The 22582-nt window shown below is 38.7% G+C and overlaps 1 pseudogene; it reads right to left on the bottom strand.

Annotated features, from left to right (window-relative positions):
* The window catches only part of LOC134000054 (deleted in malignant brain tumors 1 protein-like), a 45847-nt pseudogene extending 37157 nt beyond the window's left edge, over positions 1-8690 (bottom strand).
* Positions 8691-22582: the final 13892 nt, after the last annotated feature.

Genomic DNA, 22582 nt, shown 5'->3' with positions numbered 1-22582 from the left:
TTGGTCTGTGAACAGACTTCCATGATAGTGCTATTTTATGTTTAGCTTCAAGAAGACAGAATATGACCATTTTCTTACTGCTATTGCTAAGCGTACAGCTTGCTGGGAAACATCCAAAAATGCAAAGCTTGGGACAGAGTGGAAGTTGTTCCTTAATAAAGATGGATACTATTGTAATAACCTCTTTCCAAAAATCTTGAATGAGGGTGCATTCCCAGAGGCAGTGAAACAAACTACCTTTATGTATACCACATTTGACACAAGTATCTGGTGTATTGGGGTAGATGCGATGCATTAATTCTGGAGTAAAGTATGTTCTCATCAACCATTTGTACTGGAGGAGTTTAAACCTTTTATTTATTGTTTGCACCTGGCATCGGAAACATATATCCTGCCACTCTTCTACAGTGATCTCTTCATTTAGGTCTGACACACCATGCTAAACTTTTATCCTCTGAAGATTCTTTTGCTGCACCTATGATAATCTGATAAAACTTTGAGATTAATCCAGCTGCTCCATTATGGGTCAGGACTGTCCTTTCCAAAGAGTTTTGTGAGGGAGGGTTTACAGAGTTCTGTGTCTTTGTTATGAAGCTTCTTATCTGAAGATACTTGAAAAAGTGTTTAGGCTCAATGCTAAACCTTTGCTCGATCTGAGTATCATTCTCATACAGATCTAAAATCTTACTGATACCTCTGTCTGCCCATAACTTAAAACCAAATTCATTAGTACCTGGTGTGAAGTTTCTGTTCACCCAAATAGGTGAGAATTGAGATAGTGGAGCATTTTCCCGAAGATAATTTACCCCTCGTGCCATACTATCAGTGTATTTCTAACAAAGGGGTTTGCTGTGTGCTTTTTCAGAGTGGCTAAATTTGCAGAATAAATGTAGAGGTATAAGGGGATTTTAGAAGTTGTGATTTCCTCCATCCTTATCCAGTGCAGTGGTGACTGATGTTCAAACCAATATGAGGCAGCTCTTAGTTGAGCAGCCCAATAGTATCCCAGAAGGAAAGGGAGCTTTAACCCACCTCTGTCATACGGTAAGTACAACGGGGTCATGCGCAGTCTTGAGCGTCTATCGTTCCAAATAAAATTACAAAAAATTGTTTTCATTTTATGAAAGAAATTACCAGGGGGAGCGAGTGGGATGGATTGAAAAAGGTACAGGAACTTAGGAAGAATATTCATCTTCAGAACATTAATACGTCCTATCATAGAAAATGGTAAAGATTTCCATCTGTTAATAGATTCTACTACTGACTCGATCACCGGGTTATAGTTAGTTAGTATAATGGATTCTATTGTAGGTGTAATTTTAACTCCAAGATATGTAAAGCTGTCCATAATATTCCTAAAAGGAGTACTTAGTGGAGGATTCAGTCTCTCAGATCTTTTCAGAAAGAGGATTGTAGATTTAGATGCATTAACCTTGTAACCTGAGAAGCTGCCATATGTTCCTATTAAAGTTAATAAAATAGGTATGGATTGTTTCAAGTCTGTCAGAAAAATAACTACATCATCTGCAAACAATCCTATTTTATTCTCAATGTTATTCATTTTGATACCAGTTATCTGAGTGTTGTTTCTAATCGCAATAGCTAAAGGTTCAATGGCCATAACAAAAAATGTTGCCAGGAACATGATTCCATATTCCTTACGCATTTGGCGCAGACTTTGTTTCACCCCATCAAAAAGTTTTCGTTGTTTTTGGACTTCAGTGGAGAGGTCAGGAAAAAACATGTCATGGCTATCCTCAACCAAGATATCGTCTTTCAGACGTGCTGCTTTCATAACTCGATCTCTGTCTCGATATGTCAGGAATTTCACCAGAACAATTTGTGGTTGAGTTTTATCTGACCCAACCTGATCCTTGGTCTGTTCACCTTGTTGCGGCATTTTCCCCAGCCTGTAGGCTTGCTCTATAGTCAATGGTTGTCCTGTTTCAATATCAAGTGCTTTGGGAAGCCATGTCATTAAGAATGTACGGGCATCTCCATTCTCCGATCCTTCGGGTAGTCCAACCAACCTAAGATTGGAGTGGCAATGACGGTTTTACAACTCTTCCATCTGTGAGGTAAGCTTCTGTACTTTTTGTTTCTTAATGATGCATCGTTTAAGCTTCACAGCAGCTACATAGACTACTTAATTAATACTTAATTAATATTAATGACTTCTATTGCTGCTTATGCAGTATTTTTGATCAATTACTTTTTTAATAGTTTTTTTTAAAAATTTGACAGTAAAGAAAAAAACATTTAATTGCATCGCAATTATTTATTGGGAGAACATGAAGCCTTTTATCTTGTGATGTTTTCAGACTGATTTGATGAGGTTTTTGAAGGTTTGTTGTAGTATACTGTTGTGTGATTCTTGTTTTGTTTTAAGAGTTATTGTATTATATTGATTAATTTGCTTTTCTTACCATTGACAGAGAGTCTGACAGAGTCACTTAGAGGGGAGTTTCGTCTTGGACTCTTCTCATACTGACACTGGTACGATCCCTCATTATCAAAGTTCACGATAGGGATGTTGAAGGTAGCAGAGTCGGTACTTGATGTTTGAGTGTCTCTGAATGAACCTGAGGTCTTCTTCAGAATAAATGTTCCACCTAAAAGCTGAGTTGAGACTGAACAAGTGATGCTGATGCTCTGACCCCAGCTAACCTCACCAGCAGGATTCATGGAGATGCTGGGCTTTGGAAGGCTCACTGAAAAAGCAACAAAATATTAGTTTTAAATGTATTGCCTTTGAGCTGAGCTATGTATTTTGCACTCTTGTTAAGTTGCTTAATTTCTGTTGATTAAACACACAAGAGAATAAAACACCAAGTACAGGACCTGGATCTTACCAGTAACAGAGAGTCTGACAGAGTCACTCAGTGGGGAGCTGAATGATTGACTTGAAACGCTTTTCTCATACTGACACTGGTATGATCCCTCATTATCAAAGTTCATGTCAGGGATGTTGAAGGTAGCAGAGTTGGTACTTGATGTTTGAGTGTCTATGAATGAACCTGAGGTCTTCTTCAGAATAAATGTTCCACCTAAAAGCTGAGTTGAGATTGAACAAGTGATGCTGATGCTCTGACCCCAGCTAACCTCACCAGTAGGATTCATGGAGATGCTGGGCTTTGGAAGGCTCACTGAAAAAGCAACAAAATATTAGTTTTAAATGTATTGCCTTTGAGCTGAGCTATGTATTTTGCACTCTTGTTAAGTTGCTTAATTTCTGTTGATTAAACACACAAGAGAATAAAACATCAAGTACAGGAAATGGATCTTACCAGTAACAGAGAGTCTGAAAGAGTCACTCAGTGGGGAGCTGAATGATTGACTTGAAACGCTTTTCTCATACTGACACTGGTATGATCCCTCATTATCAAAGTTCACGTTAGGGATGTTGAAGCTAGCAGAGTTGGTACTTGATGTTTGATTGTCTCTGAATGAACCTAAGGTCTTCTTCAGAATGAATGTTCCACCTAAAAGCTGAGTTGAGATTGAACAAGTGATGCTGATGCTGTGACCCCAGCTAACCTCACCAGCAGGATTCATGGAGATGCTGGGCTTTGGGAGGCTCACTGAAAAAGCAACATAATATTAGTATTAAATGTGTTGCCTTTGAGCTGAGCTATTTATTCTGGAGTCTGCCGTAAATAAGTTTCTTATTTTCTATTGATGAAACAAACGAGAATAAAACATCAAGTACAGGACCTGGATCTTACCAGTAACAGAGAGACTGAAAGAGTCACTCAGTAGGGAGCTGAACGATAGACTTGAAATGTTTTTCTCATACTGACATTGATATGATCCCTCATTATCAAAGTTCACGTTACGGATGTTGAAGGTAGCAGAGTTGGTACTTGATGATTGGGTGTCTCTGAATGAACCTGAGGTCTTCTTCAGAATGAATGTTCCACCTAAAAGCTGAGTTGAGATTGAACAAGTGATGCTGATGCTCTGACCCCAGCTAACCTCACCAGCAGGATTCATGGAGATGCTGGGCTTTGGGAGATCAGCTGAAAAAAATAGCACAATAATCAAGTTAAGTCACAGTATTCAGTGTTAGCACAAATGTTTGTGTGTTGTTTTCCACTCTTTTTTTTTGTCATAGCTCAGTGATCATGTAGTGATGAGACAAACACAGGGCAACTACCATGGGCAGAACTGACATGCACCAACTATCAGATAATCACCAAGTCACAAGCTTTGTTTATCCAAGTTTGCCTTTAGTTGGGTTTATAATAAATGATAAAAAATAAAGAAAAATAATAAAAACATATGTAGATAGAAGACACTCCCCTCTATTTTGGCTTTACAATATTTCCTGCCTCTTAAGTTTTGATGGTAGCAGTCATGGTCATTTACTTGTTAAATACAGTGACAATAAAAACATATACAATGTTAAAGTTCTGCATTGAAATGCCATCTTCAGTGAAAGTAAAGATGTATGTACATGTACTTAAAGTATAATTTAGAAGTACTGCCTCTGCACTGACATGTATTGTATTATTAGATTGTTATTGTAGAGGTTGGATTAAAAAGAACTATCTTAGAGGTTAATAGACCCCCATTGTGTGCTGTAATTTTATAATGCTGGCCACCAGGTGATGCTGTTTCATGTAAACGTTTAATTTAGGGAGAAGAGAAATATGTGTAGCGATGTTGTTATTGTTATTTTAAAGGTTTTTATTGGTTATTATTTTCATGTATGTGACAGTGCAGTTATGTAATAGGACTCCCATGGTATAAAAATATTATTAGGGCTAAGATGCTGGTAGTTGAAACAACTTATTGTCAGTCAGAATTATACTGTTAGGAGTAAAAGCCAGTTGAATGTTAAGTGAGATGTACATGACGTGAAATATAAAATATGATAGAAATTGTAGCAATAACTGAAGATACAGAAGATAGTATCAGTTTAAAGGGAATGTATGTTTGTTTTGGTTATAGAAATATCTGTTTGGTTAATGAGGATTATACTGAATTTGAAATGATTGTAGTTTTGTTGAGACAGTATAAAATGGCTCTTGAGTTGGTCCTTAGTGCTCCACAGCCATCAAGGACTGTGTAGAAAAATAGCTACTGGCCCATGTAACCCTAAGGCTTGAGGTGGGTAAGATTTTAAAAAATGCATCAGTGTGTAAACAGTTCACACAAATGATCCCAATACATGAAATTATATCATTAATATCACAAGTAGGTTTTCTGAGACTTGAAGCAGATTTTGGTGAATCTTGGAGGGAAACAATGTCAGAGTCACTGTTACTTTGTTTTTATGGCAGAAACCTCAAACCATCAGAACTTTGAAAACAGTCTCTAATGGAAGGCAAGGCAGGGCAAGAGTAATATAAATACAGTAAAGGTAAAAAATTTAAAATTTAAACTTGGAAAAGTACAGACAAGAGATTAAAAAAAAAGATTAAAAAAACTAGCTGCTAAAATCAGGTGAAATAGAAAAGATCCTTGTGTTTTGTTCTTACTCTTGGGCCAGCCCAACATGTCTGAAGATTGATGTCCCACACACATATCAGACATGTAAAGTATTTGGGTCCAGAGCCACAGAGTGATTTGTAGACTAGCAGGTAGGAAGTTTTTATTTCCTGAGTTAGTCCATGTGTAAGTGTGTAATGGCCTCTGTGTGTGTGTGTAAGTGCACATATAAGAAGAAACGACTGAAGGCTTGAAATTCTGTAACAAAGTCAAGCTCACGTTTTATTCTCTGTACCTTAAAAATGCATGAATCAAAGAGAAATACTACTAATACTACTACTATAACAATAATAATAACCATGAGAACCACTTGCCTTTTGGTCTTAGGCAGAGGTGGACAGAATACTTCACTACTTGAGGAAAAGTACAGATACTCCTTGTCAAATATTACTCCAATACAAATAAAAGTAACTTAGTCAAAATATTACTTAAGTAAAAGTATTAAAAAATATATCTCAGGAAATAAAGGAAAGGAAAGTAGCTTTATTGTGATTCTACATGAAAAGAAAGATAGAAAATATGAACTGAATATCTTCAGTTAAATAGGCACTATGTAACCCAGTGGTTATCCAGCCAGTTTGTTATTCAGTGTCAATAGACCCTTTCATGGCCTACGTCACTGTGTCTTGCTGTGTTTTTGGGGGCCGAAACCGCAAAAGCAGCTGTTTTCCAGCAGTGAACTGTGTTGAAAAAGCTGTTAAAATCAAGGTGTGCATTTATTTCTTAATACTTGATTCAGTGTTCTCACCCGAACAAACGACACCAGCACCCTCTCCATGTCCACAGTTGTGTTTCCCAAATCCTCTGTGTTGACACTCAGTTAGAGACTTTTCACTGCCTGAACAGCTCACATCATCAAGCCAGATTCGTCCTGTTTCTTCACCAAAAACAGCAGATTGAGGGACACTGAGTGATGTCCCACAGCCCAGCTGTCTGCAAACCACCTCAGCATCCTGTAAGTCCCAGCTGTCATCACAGACTGTTCCCCAGGTGTTGTCATGATAGATTTCAACTCTTCCAGAGCACTGAGTGGACCCAGATCCAGATAATCTGATATGAGCAGCTGACACGAAGAAGACAAACTATTACTGGATAGAACAAGTTTCTCTTGTGTGTTTATCTTAAAAGTAGTTTTACCAAAACCATTATGATTGATAAACAGTGTTGAAAAACAAATAACTGTAATCACAACTGCCAGTAAGATATAATGATTTTCAGTTATTAAATGCTCAACAAGCATCTACACTTACATCACAGTTTCATGAACAGTGGATTAAGCAACATTTCACACTTGATATTCTACTTTTTCATTCTGTGAACATGCTGCAGAGAGTGATTAGCAGCTGTTTTCCAGCAACGGTGTTGACACATATCACAAGCCACACTGACTGAATGAAAGAGTTGTTAAAAGTCAATGTGTACAATTATTCTAAATACTTTATTCAAAAGTTTTTCTCACCCGAACAGACAACACTAGCGTCCTCTTCATGTCCACAGTTGTGTGTTCCAAATCTGTTATGTCGACACTCAGTTAGAGACATTTCACTGCCTGAACAGCTCACACCATCAAGCCAGATTTGTCCTGTTCCTTCACCAAAAACAGCAGTTCCAGGGGCACTGAGTGATGTCCCACAGGACAACTCTCTACAGACAACCTCAGCATCCTGTAAGTCCCAGCTGTCATCACAGACTGTTCCCCAGGTGTTGTCATGATAGATTTCAACTCTTCCAGAGCACTGAGTGGACCCAGATCCAGCTAATCTGACACCTACATACAGAACACAGAAGACAAACTATTACTGGATAGAACAAGTTTTACCAAAACCATTATTATTCATACTCAGTGTTAAAAAAACAAATATCTGTAATCACAACTGCCAGTAAGATATAATGATTTTCAGTTATTTAATGCTAGATGAATATCTACATTTATATCACAGTTTCATGAACAGTAGATTAAGCAACATTTCACACTTGTTATTCTGCTTTTTCATTCTGAGAACATGCTGCAGAGAGTGATTAGCAGCTGTTTTCCAGCAACGGTGTTGACACACATCACAAACCACACTGACTGAATGAAAGAGCTGTTAAAAATCAATGTTTAAAATTATTCTAAATACTTGATTCAAAAGTTTTCTCACCCGAACAAACGACACCAGCGTCCTCATTGTGTTTACAGTTGTTTGTCCCAAATCCTCTGTGTTGACACTCAGTTAGAGACTTTTCACTGCCTGAACAGCTCACATCATCAAGCCAGATTTGTCCTGTTCCTTCACCAAAGTGATCTGATCCAGGGGCACTGAGTGATGGCCCACAGCCCAGCTGTCTGCAAACCACCTCAGCATCCTGTAAGTCCCAGCTGTCATCACAGACTGTTCCCCAGGTGTTGTGGTAATAGACTTCAACTCTTCCAGAGCACTGAGTGGACCCAGATCCAGCTAATCTGATCCGACCATCTATCAGGCATAAAAGACATGACTTCAAAATTTTACAAATTATTTTAAATTCTGATAATCTAAAGTGATTCTATGCATCACACAGGGAAATGGACTGACCTGCAGTAGTTGAAGTTGAAGTGAGGAGAAGAAAGACTATAGGAAAGAAAAAACACAACATGGCTCATTATATAAGCTGAAAAGTACTGAGATAAGAAATCAACATTTTTTCTGATTTAAGTTTCTAATTTAATGAAATAAAATCAAGAATCTTCAAACTGAAATCTGAAAGTCCTCCTTCCTTTAAAATCTGAATACAGATAAACAGAATACAGTTTTTTAGAGCTCAATTTTAGAAGACAGAGCAGTTAACATAGAACTGAACTAAAAACTGAACTTCCTCTATCTCTTTCTGGTCTTTTTTTCTTCTTCTTAAAATAAAATCATAATGTGAAGACACAACACTGAAGGAACACTTTTGGGTATAAAACGAAGTACAATTTTCACTTTTAGAGTTATTACGTATAAATTATGTAGCATGTCATCAACATATTTACTGTATAGTATATTTACTTAAAATTATAATCCATAAAAAATTCTATGAAGTCAAATCCCATTTTTGATACTATTTGTGGACTATATTTTTCTGCAATAGTTATTCAATATATTTCAATTCAGATGTTTCCTCTCTATATAGTGGTTTATACTGGTAGTGTCAGAGTCCACCATGGTCACACTGGATTCAGAGCCAATCTGAATCATGAAGGATTCACAGTGAACGATACATATATGTAAGCACGAGTTTATATCATAGATAACATGTAATGTTAAATATAATATATATAACGTAAAACTACTGTGCAAGAATGGAAACCTCTTCAGGATATAGCAACAGTAACTAAAGGCTTTGTTATGGTCTTCACCAACTCCTAAGAAAAATATATGACTCTTCACTGTTTACGGGTTCTGTAAAATCTCTTTCCTGTTTGCTGAACTGGCTAACTTACAGAAATTATGACCAGTGGGAACATGTCGGTTGTTGTAGCTACAAGCTAAATATCTGAGCAGTAAATCATCTGATAAGCTGAACATGTATGACTAAAAACCCCTACACTACTTTTACATTTAAGTTAACATTTTTAGTAAAGTAGACGTGAACTTAATCATTAATAATACCACTGCTATAGCTGGCTCCTACAGGATGTAACAAAGCATTTAGTTCAGTTTAAGAACCTTCACAGTTGTATAATCTAATCTGAATGTGAACAGACTGAGGTTGGTATTCTACCCTTGATATACTGTAGTTATGATATAGCCATAAGAAATGTACAGGTCACATAGCCACATAAAGCCAGTAACAGCAGTTTCATATTAAGATAATTTTACTCACCAAAAACCAGTCTAGGTGTTAGTTTCAACATCCTGGTCAAACACAGAGAAGGATTCAGGCTCAGGAGGACTGGTATAGATGTAGATAGGCAGCTCTACTGCTTACTGCATGTGTTGCACTTCATCACACCAATACTTTAACACTTTTTTTTCAAAGCCACAAAACAGTAGTTGCTTCCTTCCTGTTCAGATATTATCGACTCATCATTAATACAAACCTCAGGTCTTAAAAGACTGGAGGAGTCTTGTATCCTGCATGTACTATGCAGGATTTTTTTTTTTTAATACAAAAACAATTCCTCTCAATCATCACATCATACGGAGCCAACAGGTCCACAGAAGACGCTATAGCCACAGCTCTCCACTTTGCTCTGTCCCACCTGGAGCTGCAGGGGAGCTGTGCGCGGCTGCTCTTTGTGGACTTCAGTTCGGCGTTTAACACCATCATCCCCAACAGACTGGTGAACAAGTGGCAGACCTGGGAATATCTCACTCCATCTGCCTCTGGATCAAGGACTTCCTGTCTGACCGCTCCCAGAGGGTGAGAGTAGGCCCCCACATCTCCTCAGCGCTCAGCCTAAATACTGGATCACCTCAGGGCTGTGTGCTGAGCCCCCTACTCTACACCCTCTACACCCACGACTGCACCCCCGTCCACTCCAGCAACAGCATCATCAAATTCGCTGATGATACCACTGTGGTGGGGCTCATCTACTGGCATTGATTGGAGAAGGAGATAATCACTGGATGCACAGTATCAGTCAACCTTTTTGCCATGGCTATGAACATGCTGGCTAAATCATCAGAGGTGGAATGCAGAGGCTAGTTCCAGGTCCACCAATCCAAGTATTTATTGACGATATCACTGTAACCACAACATCTGTCCCCAGTTGACATGGATAGAGAAATGAATCCTGTCCAAATCGAAAAGAATTACATTGACATTGACTTCTGCTTAGTGTCATGTCCATGACAAGGAGTGTCAGCTAGATTACTGTGCTCTCCTACTATGCCACATGTTTTCTTGGTTACATTTTTTTTTCTTAAATGAGTAAAAAAGACAGTAAAGATTTCCCACTCTACTCGACATTCAAGTTGTCTTGTATTGTATCATACAGGAATCCCCTAAAATAGTTTGTTACAGAGATCCCATTAAATCAATAATGCTGTTACATCATTATAATTATACCATGAACATACAGTTCCTGAATGGGGTCTGACTTAAACTTCATTTAGGTGAAAACGTTTTTTAAAAATGTAATTGCTGTTCGCTTTGGTAGGCTACTATCAAGTATACAAAGTATTTCAAAAACTTTGACATAATGTAGAGTTTGTAATCAGTGAAGGGCACATCCTGTAGATGTACTGAACAGCGCAGTATTCATAGGAAGCTGAGGAATGAGCATTTAACACCCCAACCACAGCTGATTACATCTGTGATTAGCATTTACACGAGTCCCTGAAGTATTATAATCACTATCTATATCTCAGACCGGTCTGTCACCATCTATGCACTGATGCAACAAATACAAAAAATATTTCAAAGAACATAGGAAGTGCATGTTTCTAATCCAATTCAAAATATCAAGCATAACAAATACAGTTATCCTGTAATGAGAAACACATGATTGAAACAAAATAAGAGAGTAGAGTAGAAAACAACAGTAAGTTAATATATACATTCAGAAAAGTGTCTTTTTTATTAAACAAAAGGGCCCTTGAGCAACCATGTACAATCTGGGTAGTTTTGTCAGATTTGTTTTATATGCTGGCCTCTGAATTAAGACAACTGATATGTTGATCTCTCTGATACTCACCAATCACTCTCAGGCCGGTATAGCTTCAGTTTTACTTAGATGTTAGTTTTTGGTGTTTTCTGGAGTCTTTTAATTCAAAATTGTAATCACGTTAGTAATTCCTACCTGTAAGGGGATGGCTGCATTATGTGACACTGTCCACCTGCATTATCACATGAAACATAACAAAGATATGAGTTCCTGGCAGAATCAAACCAGTTTTTTGTGTGGTGGTGTATCCTTTTAAGGTATATTGTTGATTAAACATCATGATCTGTCTGCACCTTGATGACTTCAATGTTGTTGATTACAAGTCTTAGTAGTAGTAGCAGCAGTAGTAGTAGTAGTAGTAGTAGTAGTAGTAGTAGTAATAGTAGTAGTAGCAGCAGTAGTAGTAGTAGAAGTAGTAGTAGTAGAAGGAGTCGATGGAGTAGAAGAAGAAGTAGTAGTAATAGTAGTAGTAGTAGTAGTAGTAGTAATAGTAGTAGTAGTAGTAGTAGAAGACATATGGCGCTTTTCCACTACACATTTCCAGCACGATTTGGCTCGATTCACCTCGGTTCTTTTGCCGGTACTAAAATGTGACGTTGACACACTGCTGGCCGCTGATTGGTCAGAAGAGTTGTCACTGGAAGAGTCATGAGCCGTCCGGCATTTTTAAATACCGGCAGCAGCGTTACAACTATAGTTACAGCTATACGGCTCAATTTTCTTGCTTTGTGTGTGACAAAAAGCCACAAAGAGCAGCAAGTACACCACTGCCTCAATGTCCTCCATTGTTTATGTGTTTTGTGTCGCGTATAAAACAAAGTCACGGCAGTTTCGCGGAGACGTGCTATGACGACCCCGCCCACGTTGAGTAAGTACTTTTTTGTAATGGAAAAGGTCTGTTCTGGAACCGTACCGAGGCGTACTGGGCGCATGTTCAGAAGAGCCAGGGGTATGACATGCACTGTGGCTGCCATTAACCCCAAGAGGCGGGGACATAGCCTCCAGGTCACCCTGGCCCCAAGCCGGAACTGGGACAAGCAAGCCCTGAGGGCGGCCTGTCTCACAGGAGTCAAGTAAAGAGTCCCTGTCCTGGCATCCAAATACATGCCTAGGAACTCTGTGGACTGTGAGGGCTGGAGCCTGCTCTTCTTCCTGTTGAGGTGCAGGCCTAGGTACTCTAAGTGCTGCTGGAGACGAGCCACATCTCTGCGGCACTGCCCCTCCGAGCGAGCACACACGTTGGCTGGCCTCCAAAAGGACCCGTAGATCACTGGAAGCAGCCGAACCTAATTGAGGTGGTCTTGGCTGTGGGGCTGGTCACGGCCCCGCCGGAGCATACCAGACATCTCTTGTGTGACCCGCAAACCGGTGTCACGAGCCGCCACGCTTTCACCAGCCCGGGTAGCAAAGACAGTCGCAGCAATCCATAGAGCTCTCCCAAACTCAAAGTAAGTGGATATTGTGCACACAAGCCGTCTAACGATTTTTCACAATAAAATTCCCCAAAAATATGCAAAAATATGTTTTTTTCTGAAATGACTGTTGTAGTATGATTATCAGGTGACCCTTGTTGTGTAGCATGATTTTGGTCATCCTACACTGTATAATATTAACGATATTGACGATTTTTCACAATAAAATTCCCCAGAAATATGCAAAAACACATTTTTCTGAAATAACTGTTGTAGTAAGATTATCAGGTGACCCTTGTTGTGTAGCATGATTTTGGTCATCCTACACTGTATAATATTAACACTATTGACGATATTTCAAAATAAAATTCCCCAAAAATATGCAAAAAATTTTTTTATCTTAAATAACTGTTGTAGTATGATTATCAGGTGACCATTGTTGTGTAGCATGATTTTGGTGAGTATACAGTGTATAATATTGACGCTATTGATGATTTTTCACAATAAAATTCCCCAAAAATATGCAAAAAAAATGTTTTCCTGAAATGACTGTTGTAGTATGATTATCAGGTGACCCTTATTGTGTAGCATGATTTTGGTGAGTATACAGTGTATAATATTGACGATATTGAAGATTTTTGAATATAAAAAATCCCCAAAATTATATCAAAACTAATTTTCCTAACATGGGATGACATATTACTACAATAGTAGTATTGCGGTCAATATAATAACAGCTAACACACACACACACACACACACACACACACACACACTGAGGAAAGCAGAGCCTGAAACATGGGAGTGAGTAGTGGATCATTGCCTATCATTTCTTAAAAATTATATTGCAAAAGAAAATGTCTGAGCACTCGCCTCATGTGAATTCCATCCTGGCCTGTTGCACCCCTGTGGAAAAGATCCCGCCTTTGCACTACCTTATCCAGCCTGAATGTCATAATGCTGCATATTTGGTGAGTATAAATCATGTCGTCCCATCTGCAGAATGGTTGCAGTGTCCAGAAACAGCCACCAGAGGGCATTGCAGTACAGGGTTTCTAATAAAAGACAAACCCCCTTTACCATACCTACAGTCCTCCAGTAACAGGAAGTTTGTTTACTTGCCAACAGCAAGGGATAGATAGAGATTAGCTGATAGTTAACTGTGTAGAATATTAAAACTATATCTGTCTCCTCCTTATTGCCAACAAGTTGTTGTTTTGCTGAAATGTATTTGTCACTATTAATCAGTTGTGTTTTGTTTTTTCCACATCCATTTGGTACCTTTCACCTAATCCATCTCTAAACACAGTCTGGGTGTTTGAAGCTTTTATGATGAGTTAGTGCACACTAGTATGCCCACAAAGCAATGCTGACAGTAAGCCTCATAGCGTGAGAAGGCTGTAGTGACTGGTGTGAGAACACTGCCACCGCAGCCCTGTGGCAAGGCCCAGTCTATGAAGTCTGCGGTAGTCTCGATTCACCCTCCGGTCCTTTGAACCCAACTTCAACCTGCTTTCAACTTCCACTGCACTTTCATTTCCACGTTTGTTTCAGCTTGTCCGTTTCTACAGAAATTACGCATGCTTGTGCACATACCACAGAAAAAATGCCTCTCTGGCACATCTATAAATTTTTTGTACTTTTGTCAAAAAAGAAACAAGCACCACACAGGTTTTTCCTATTCTTTAGGGAGGTTAAGGAGATCCCGGAGAGCATCAGCACCGTGGCTGAACTGTAAGTGCACTAGTAGTGTGTGAGTAAGCGTAATGCTCACTGACCGAATCTGCTGAAGCACTAAAACACACACAGGCACACAAATACACGCTGATGTGTTTGAGGATTCCATTTAAAAATGTTGATGCTGTGCTAATGTGGTGCTGCATTCAGGTGAAACAAGTGGATTTTTTATCCTCTACTGCTTTCTTGATCCCTTTTCTCAATTTGTCTCAAAGAATGGAGGCCTCTCTCTACACATACACACACACACATATGCACATAGAAGTACACACGCAAGGCAAGAGGCTGCCTATAAAGGTTACTGGGGGTCATGTCTGAGCAGCGGAACTTAAAAACAGGAAGACATTTGAGGTGTAAGGATGGCAGCAGTGTGTGTCTGGTGTGTGTGTGTGTATGTGTCTGATGTGTATGCGTGTTTAGTTGACTGAAGCATGAGAGTGGTTGGTTAAACACACATCTTGTGCAAAGCAGAGAACCAATGAGACGGAGATAGGAGGTGTGTGGGTGTGTGTTTTGGAGGTGATTAAGAGGCAGTGGTGACAAGAGAAGGGAAAGACAGAGATTCCTTCATTTTGTTTAACAGCATTGGGGCTGTGCTAGACACACACACACACACACACACACACACACACACACACACACACACACACACATACTCTCTCTCTCTCTCTCTCTCTCTCTCTCTCTCTCTCTCTCTCTCTCTCTCTCTCTCTCTCTCTCTCTCTCTCTCTCTCTCTCTATACACACACACACACACACACAGTGCCCAACAACTGAATGTAATTCGGACCGACAGCTAGCCTTCACGCTCTGACGCACCTCGCCTCCCAAAATGGACGCAGAAGGACCGTTTTACACACACACACACACACACACACGTACACACACACACACGCACACAGTGTCTAAATGGGCTTTCTGTCTGCAGCAGCTGAAAACCCAAAACATTAAGTGGGGAAGGAGGAGGTGGAGGTGGGGATGAATAGTTGAGGGGGGATTAGGAGGATGGATGATCAGGGGTGAGTTTGGCCCAACAGACAGACAGGAGAAGCAGAGAGACACACAGGCACACAGACAGACTTAACAACACACACGCAGACACACACCAAAGTGGTAAGAGACATACTGACAAATCAGGAATGCTGAAAAGGTAAATAAAGCTAGCCAAACCAGCAGCTGATACAGAGCAAAGGTTTATTTACAGTCACCTCATGTTGTTGACAGGCAATAAATGGCTTAACTTGTCTCCAGTTACTGTCAGTTTCTTTGTTACAGCCCAGTAAAGTTCATGCAATTAGAAATTTCAAAATTAAAGGATAGGTTCACAATTTTTTTAAGTGTGTCTTAAAGGAGGAGTCAGGTGTCCATATACAGTGATAGAGTTTTTTCCCCCCACTGTAATCATACTGACTATAAACAGATCTTCTTTAAAGGTGCTTTCAATGAAAGTGATGGGGGACAAAATCCACAGTGTATCCACACAGTCATTTAATGTAAAAAAAAAAAAAAAAAAAAAAGCACTTAAAAGTTGATGTGAAGCTACTATAGGGCTTCAGCTGTCCCAGTTGGTCGGCTCGGACAGTGTTTCCCTGTTGAGCTGTGGTAGGAGTATGGTAACTGTGAGTGCTGTTGCATAAATACTCTACGTTCACGATGCATGATGAAAAAACATTCATATTTCATACCACGATTTAATGCAATAAATGAATAAATAATTTGATTTAAAAGTTTGATGTAAAGTTAGGGTTAGGGTTTCTGATGTGATTCAACTGATTTGTCTCATGCAGTACAGGAATATATCGATGTGTAATAGACAGATTACTAAAACAGTTGAAGCCACAAGAGCATTAATTCATTGTATTTTCACGTTTCTGATCTGGAACTCACAATGACAATGCTAACATGCTGACATCTAGCAGGTACACGCTTTACTTTATTATTTACTTATTTTAATCACCTTAGTTTAGTTAGCGTGCTAACATTTGCTAATAAGCACAACATACAAAGTACAATCGTGGCAATGCATCCTAAAGTCGTTGAGACATATCTCACAAAACCGCAAATATCCACCTCATGGTGGCGCTAGAGAAAAGATCGGGGGATCAGCAGCATCATTGGGATTCACTTTCTGGCCACTATCAGTGTGGACCAACCAACATACAGACATTGCCACCCATGCTGATAGTGTTTCTGAAAAAATTTAAAAATGAATTCAACAACAAAATGCTCTACTTTCAGTACTCCAAGAGCACCAGGTCTTACATTTCCCATAATGACAGCAGCTTTTCATTAGATCCTCCTAGCCTGGAAAATGCCCACATCTTTTGAGCTTCATGACCAGTTTATCACACAGGCTTTCTGTTAAAATTTGTAGTCTCCAAATCCAGACTGAGATGATCACATTTTAGTACATGAGCTAAGTGCTCCCTTAACAAAAAGATACTCTGCATGTTATGATGGTGTATGCTGTACAAACAGGAAATGGGTGGTGTATGTAATCAGCTTTCAGAACAAAGTTTATAACCTCTCAGTACTTTACAAGTTCCCTACCCTGTCTGTTACACTAATCCTGAAACCCACTGGTTTCTGATTCTGCCTACTGAGGATAGAAAACACAAGCCACAAATAAAGAATTGTATAAAAGTCTAGTATTTTGCTGGACATTGTAGTTTTCAGCAAATGCTGCTCAAATAAGAGGAAACGTTGCATTTGTCGGGGACCATTTTCAGTTGTAGATTAATACTCATTGGGTGTCAGGCTTTGGATAGTTGTTAGTGGATCTACACGTTGTTGATTTGGGTCTGCACATGAGATTTATTAGGCAAAATATGAAATACCACCTGAATTATCCTTCATCTTTGGACAGATTGTAAAAAAATGTACATTCAGGAATCTCCTCTGACTATCAGTAGTTCCTGACCACATCATTTATATCTCAGCTCAATAAGGCATCCCAATGCCAAAGTCTCTTTATGCAACAACCAGATCTTTTTCTCATTAAAACAACATATGGAGGAGTGTCCTTGTAGCTGAGTGGGTACCGCGAATGCCATACACCTGCAATGTCCCTGGTTTGAGTCCTACAAGGGTTAGGGTTAGGCCTCTCTGCCACCAACTGTGCAATAAAGGCAAAAAAGTCCAAAAGATAATTTAATAAAAAGACAACATATAGGCTTTTCTTGTGCTAACAATATACCGACTTATCATGTTATAAGAAAGGTTTCCTGTTTTAATGAGATATTGATTTTGTGTAATAGAAAAAGTTTCATAACACAAGATAAAATGTTATGTTGTTATGATAAAATAAAAGTGTCTGCTAAAATTGCAATAATTTGGTATGTAGCAATAATGAGAATACGTCATAATATTATATAAAACAGAATGTTATAATGTGAAAAGGATCTCATACGGTATGTACCAGATTGGAAGAAAATGGGTTGAAAGCTGTAATTTCTGCATTTTAATCCTCAATTAAGTTGTTTTTTTTTTTACTTTGTTGTGGAAAATATGTGAAGAGTTTGTTTATAAAGTCAATAATACAATAATCCACTACAACTGAATGTCTAATTTCAACTAGGTTATCCATTTTTGTGTGTGAGTGGGTTTATATTGATCTATAAATTGGTGCTCCAATGATTCATACAATACACAGCTAGTAGAGGTTAGCAATAGTGGCTACTAGTCACATGTTAAAAGGGAAATCAGAAACATAATCCTCCAAATTCTCATTTTCATCAATATACCCAGTTATCATGTCGTGAATTGAGGAAAATGGTCCGGAACGAATTCACACAAAATTGTTCTCTCAAGCTAAGAGTTTATCTGGTTTCCATGTTTTTTTTATAAAAAACAATATCATATTTTACATCCCCCAAAGATAATATTAATAACCTGACTATATAGCAAAATAATGAAGAAAACAAAAAGGTATGGAGATTCCATCCCAAATTAGAAGCATGAAGAAGACACACTCATTTAAATGCGTCACACTGCTGAGCTCTCACATCCTCAAATCCTTCATAGCACTACACTGTCATCATTTTCAAACATAGGTCTGTTTCAATCTGCCATGAAAAGAAGAAGATATAAAAAGTGTTTATGACACACCAGAGAAAAGTATGATCCACTGAAGTAGAGGAGAAAAGGAACATAGAGGGGAAGTGATTTAGAGAGAGGTTGAGGTATGTAATAAGAGACAGTGAGGTGTGATTTAGGGGCAGAGAAGAAAATGGAGGAGTGGGGGCGCGTTCTTGGCAAAGATTGAGTGTCATTTAATGCGGGAGTGAGTGGAGAAATTATTGCATGGCTGCTACACTAGCTGACTATAGATGTGACACATCGCTCATAAGGCTGCTATCCCAGCTGAATGGGAATTACCCCATTAACGCAAGCTGAATGCTAACTGTTACGGCACATATTGGGCTGGCAGCAAAGAGCTGAGCTTGCTAATGACTGTATGTCACTGTAATGGTGTGTCTCTATCAAGTATTTCAGCCTCTGCGGGATGCTTAGGTCTTCGTTGCTCCGCCCGGCCTCGACTCTTATTCATCCTGCCACTGGATGACCTTCCAACTGAAGATTTAGCTGAAAAAGTCGTGTCTGCTAGAGGTCACAAGCACCTTGTATGTATCCTCATATTCTGCTTTGATACAGTATCGTCTTCATGTAACTTTTAAGCTACCTCACTTGTGGACAGATGGCATTTTCTTAAACTACAGTCTCATCTAAGTAAAGAAAGATTCTGATTACCCCTTTCACACTACTTGGGAACAATTAGCTCTAATGATCCAGGTGCTTCCAATATAGAAGGCAAATCTCGTTGGGTATCCTTCATTGGAATGTCCTATGGGCTGTCACCATATAGAAAAACAGATGTGTTTAGATGTTGGGTTCCATGATGTGCCAGACATGATTTTTCACACCAAGCATAGCAGAATTTGATCCAGCTCTTAGTCCTGATCTTGATTGGGGTCATTTTTGCAGGGTCAACATACCCACGGGGACACTTTCACACTGGCTATCTACCACTCACGCCTGTCTTGGATAACTAGCTATGTGTGAAAAGGCATATCAAATTCAGAATATGACATGTAATGCCTTTGATAGCAGTTGTTGAGGAAGAGGTTTAACCCTATCAGATAACTGCAGACTATCTCAGTAATCGTTTTGATTATCGTATCAGTTACTCACCGAGGTCATTGGTAAGATTTGGAAACATGGTGACATCACTAAAACAAAGTCCAATTGAGCAAGAAACTTATTTTTTGATCAGTTTTTTTGTTTTGTTTTTTGCTATTGTGGAGCAGAGCAAATGTAGTCATTATGTCATGTTGTCATGTGCTCATGCATACATGCATATAGAAAATGATGATCAGACAGGTTGTAGATAGGAAATAGTTTATCAGGTGATATAAACCACTTCATTTGGAATTAAAACCGAAAGTGAGCGTACAGCAGACCTGTGTGAGTAGACAACTAGTAAGTACTACAGTAGGTCAAAGTTGAAACAGGAAGTCTGTCTGTAAAGTGTTTCTTGCCCTGTTGGACTTTTCAGACATGTTGCTGTCTTCCCATATCTCAGCAATTAACTTGGTGAGTACAACATTATAATAAAGTGAAAAAAATGTGACAAAATAAAATCCAACTGGAGTTGGATTTTACACTTTAAAATGTGTTTACAGGTGTTGGGGTTGTTGGGGAGTATATGTGATTAAGCCTTTTGTTACTTAAGTCATGTCCCTTGAGTTGGTGTCACGTAATACACATTTGTGGCCAAAAAATAGGTAGAAAGGTGCGCACGAAATACTAATTAATAATATTAACATCATTCCTGGACATCATGTACAGTAGGTACGGGGCTCCGTACGTAGGCTATTGTAGGTTCTAGAGAAGGTGCGCTCGATTTGCTTACCCAGCTGTCCAGGAATGATATTAATATTATTAATTAGTATTTTGTGCGGACATTATACCTATTTTGTGGCCACAAATTAGTATTTCGTGTGCACGTTATACCTATTTCATGGCCACAAATTAGTATTTCGTGCGCACATTATACTTATTTCGTGACCACGAATTAGTATTTCGTGACCACGAATTAGTATTTCGTACGCACGTTATACCTATTTTGGCTCCCCTGGGTATTATTGATTTATTTATTTTTTGACCATGTCACCAGAGGGGCTCAAACAAACAAACTACCATAACCATACTCTTTAGGAATGAAGGAACATGTTGTGTGTAGTATTGTGACTCATTGACATGTCTATGATACAGAGGAATAAGATACACATATAGTGCTTCTACTTCTGCTTCTGCTATGGCTGTTTGGGTGTTGTACAAAGATTTTTATCTGGCACTTGGCTGTGCATTTTACCTTCTGACATCACTTTCATCTTGATATCTAACTACAATAAAGATGGCTCCCCTGGGTATGATTGCTATATTCAGGGGGACTGGACTTCCTAGTTGTTCCCCTGAGACTATCTATCTATTCTTGATACAGAGCGTGAGTCTGAAAGTGGTAGGCTATCTGTCATTCATGCTATTAGTTCATGGTTATCATCAGCGGTGGCCAAGGCCATTAGCCCAAAGACATTAGCGTCAGCCATCAGCAAAGCCATTAACTCCTTTCCCTGCTAAAAGGCTACTGTCCCTCACAAAGACTCATTAAGGAGAGGTAGGGAGAGATGGCAGGGGGAGATGGAGGGATGGAGGGGAGAGGAAGAACGAAAGAGGAGGGCGGAGGTGGGTGAGAAGAAGAAACACTAAAGGAGAAAAAGGAAGAGTGAAGGAGTGAGAGCTCAGTTAAGAAGGAAAGGGAAGACTTCGATCATTTTAATTGTTCATTCTGTCATTTCCCCCCACTTCCAATCTGCAGTTAGAGTGGGACATACACACTTAAGCCCATCTCAGAAATGCATCCTTTTACGTTAATCTGATGTCTCATGTCTGAATAAGCACCCTTGTCACTTTTACGTAAGCTTTCTTTAAGTTCTGAAAAACTAAACATTGCTGGCTTCTTCTATCTGTTGAAGTGATGGCTTTTTGTCATTCAGACAGAGGTGTCTTTTACGTTCTCTCCATTCGCACTCTATTCATTGCAGGACACCTATGTAAAGAGCTGCATGCTCGTGTGATATCTGGCACCTGAGCAGAGAGAGCGGTGAGTTTAAAATTATGATAGCATGGAAGAACATTGTTTTGCAGGCTGCATCACTGATCAATTTTTAAAGTGATTTTTCCCAAAAGCCTCAATTAATATCCATCTCTCAGTGAATGCACAAATACATTATCAACTTAATCATTTCATGTTATCAGAGTGAATTATGCTGCCTGTTTTTATAATATTTGACATTCTTTTTAAAACCATTGTTTTGGTTCTCTGGCTCTGTGGAGGCTGTACTGGATATTCATTTATTCAACAGTTGGCGGATGAAAATTAAAAATATAGAGGATTATTATTGTCAGAAGGATTTCCTTAAACTTTTCTACTCGAGTCATACCACGAGGCATAAATAGTTTTTATAGACTGATCTAACATGAGAAGATTGATCTCCCCAGTGTCTAAAAATTGTTGTTTCATTTGTTTTTTTTGGGTTTTTTTACAGTGTTTCATTAGTTTATTAAAGCAATTTTGGGAATAAGAGATGTTAGAAGATGAAACATGACATGCATTTACTTTCTTTCTGTATGTTTTATCATGTGCTGCTGTGGGCTTTATATTCATTTGATGACATTAAAGTAAGGCTTTTGCTGTGTTGTAAGTAATACAAAAATGTTACCATGTCTGACACCTTCAACAGAGAAAAACCTCAAGATAACTGTTATATTCACTCGTTATAATTTAAACATTTGGTTTGAATCAAATAACTGATTATTTAAAGAGAATTAGCGATCATCGAAACATAAGATTACATTATTTTATCCTGCTCCTCGTTTGCTTGGCCCTATATGGGTCACAGGGGCTGCTGTCAATTTGCTGTACAGTTTCAAATGTTCAGTCATATACAGTATCACACTGGCCTCTCCACAGGACATCAGACGAGAATACAGTAAGTTACAGTGAATACACTGAATATAAACCAGCAGAATTGTAACCACTTACAAATATAATGCTACTCAATTGCAAGATATGTCAATATTGGACCATCCTGCAAAATAACATGGATTAGGTCCAATGTCAATGAATTTAAAATTATTTTCCTTTTTCTTATACTTTCTACCTATGGTTAGTTGATGTTAGGGGAGGATAAATAAATGCTTATAGTATAGTGGTTATGTGGTTACTGTTAATAACATTCATTTTAGATCTGTAAAGGTTCATAAACAT

The sequence above is a fragment of the Scomber scombrus genome, chromosome 18 (assembly GCF_963691925.1).
Source record: "Scomber scombrus chromosome 18, fScoSco1.1, whole genome shotgun sequence".
NCBI classification, from domain to species: domain Eukaryota; kingdom Metazoa; phylum Chordata; class Actinopteri; order Scombriformes; family Scombridae; genus Scomber; species Scomber scombrus.
This window is presented reverse-complemented; position numbering and strand designations above follow the sequence as displayed.